A 2,212-nucleotide genomic window follows, 5' to 3' on the forward strand; every position below is an offset into this window, starting at 1 on the left:
CCCTTCACAATGTAAAGGGTTCGGACAACGAAAGGTCTGGATAAAAAACCTAAAAAACCTCTTATTTTCCTGAATCGTGTCAGATGTAGCCTGGAGGTTAGCCATACTGCTATTTGTGGGCAAAAGTGACCCAACAACTTTGCTTTTTTTGTTCTTGATTCGACTAATGAGCGAAGAAAATGCGGAAGTGACTGACAAATTCCTCCCATGGTGAGACAAGTCGTTCTGCGACAGGGAAATCCGTGGCTCACAAGGAGCAGATCTCCGTAGTTCATTCCTCACGGGGACTTGTTTGTGGGGGCCTCGAAATATCACAAAACCAAGTACTTATGCTGTTCTGATCAAATCCCCGAATTAAAGCCACAATTTCACTGTTTCTGCACATCATTGCCACTTCCAGTGCAGTCTTTCCTGTGTTGTTGGGAACCATCGGATTGATTCCTCTGGTCAACAGACATTTTGCTGATTCAATCTACAATATATCAACAAATTGAATACTCTATTCAATCTAGCACATATATGGAGACATGTCTCTCCAGCTTGTGTCCTCAAGTTGTAATCAGCCCCATAAAACAACAGCAAGTCTACAACGTCGGGGGAGTTGCCTATGCAGGCCTAAACTCATCAAAACTGAATTATTAAACCAAATGAAGTTCGGATAGCCCATTATCCATACTCACACAACCAACTGGGGAATGGTCGTACAAAAGAAGGCGAATTATATCTATCGAACAGTTCAAAGACACTGCGTGATAGAGAGCTGTCAAATTATTCCCATCCCTCATCTTGGCTGACGTCCCCAAGTCCATCAAAGACTAACAATAAAGAATTAGACTAATACTCTGACTGCATTCACATTACGACATCGCACTGCCTCATGGAGTGCAGTAAAGGACCCTCCATTGCGATAATCCAAATGAGCCCCTCCTCTGTACAACTCGGATATCAAACGATCACAGTTGGAGTACCGCACACTTATAGTCAAAGGGGTTTCTACACATCTCTCCGCACAGGTGGTACCCTTACTTTCGACGTCCTGACAGTTCGGGTCAAATCCTTTATTCAGGAGTCGAATCACTTGGTCAATGTTCTGTCCTCTAACTAGCCGAATGAACTCGTTTGTGTTGGCCTGGAAAGTCAATGGTTGGCTTTACTTTGCTTCGCAGTTTCTTGACTTTAACCTCACTTAATCCAGAATTTTTGTATAGTCTCCGTTTTTTAATAAACTAAAAATGTTGACTTGAAAATTATTTATATGTTTAATAATTCATTTAATTAATAATTAATTAAAATAAATAAAATCAAAACTTCAATGTGGTCTAGTGGTGTTTCGAATGAATAGTGCGATGCAGGCCTCCACTCGTCCAGAAATTTCCCAGAACGGCCATTTCTAGGATTCATAAAGAACCCATAATTTAATGGCTCTCTTAGACACTAAAAATAATCTAAAAAAGCCAACCAAATCACCACTTTGAAGAATTCGCAGTTTAGCATCCCACAACAAATCGTTGTTCATAATCTCTATAATTTTCTTGATAATAATTAGTTTATAATAACTCAAACCTCCTGTTTCCTGTCTGGAATGACAACTCTTAGAATAATTTTCTTAATTGTCTGAGAAGTCTGAGCCAATTTGTTCTAAAATGTCAAATTTTAATGTATTATTGATAAATTAATTGCGAAAGTAACAAAAATAGCACTCTATTTGACAATGGAATGCTTACGTTCATAAATCCTGATGAATAGATTGGGAAATCAGTCATAGGGTTGCAGTTAAGTACTAAAAATAATTATTTCCACAATGATATAAAAATTGATTAAATAATATTTTGAATCGATAATAATATATGCACTTGTGTTGGTTATTTAGTGTATTATTTGTCAAATAAAGTAACAATTACAGGTTATATTGAGTTACACGTCACGTTAAACAAAATAAAAATTTGTATCAGCGGTGATTTGTATTATATATAACAAATATTTAAAATAATTTCTAATTATTTAAAATATTTAATTAGTATATTTATTTTATTAGACTTGAAATATATTAAAATTGAAAAATGTCTGATTGCTAAGTTATCTTACCACATGTTACTGATAAAGTTACATTACTAGCAAAATAGCAAGATTAAAATGTGATACCAACTAAAGAAGGCTATTAAAGAACTAATAACCAAGATAGGGCCAGTAAATCATGTAAAATAGTAAAAAA

The 2,212-nt window shown here is 35.5% G+C and overlaps 1 long non-coding RNA gene across 1 annotated transcript; it reads right to left on the reverse strand.

Annotated features, from left to right (window-relative positions):
* Window positions 1-1,143: 1,143 nt before the first annotated feature.
* On the reverse strand, window positions 1,144-1,785 carry LOC115227209. The gene is made up of 4 exons (XR_003883085.2): window positions 1,725-1,785; window positions 1,564-1,638; window positions 1,309-1,531; window positions 1,144-1,226 (listed from the first exon to the last, which is right to left on the reverse strand). It is a non-coding gene; the product is annotated as an uncharacterized LOC115227209 (long non-coding RNA).
* Window positions 1,786-2,212: the final 427 nt, after the last annotated feature.

This window comes from Octopus sinensis, unplaced genomic scaffold (assembly GCF_006345805.1).
Source record: "Octopus sinensis unplaced genomic scaffold, ASM634580v1 Contig02042, whole genome shotgun sequence".
NCBI lineage: Eukaryota > Metazoa > Mollusca > Cephalopoda > Octopoda > Octopodidae > Octopus > Octopus sinensis.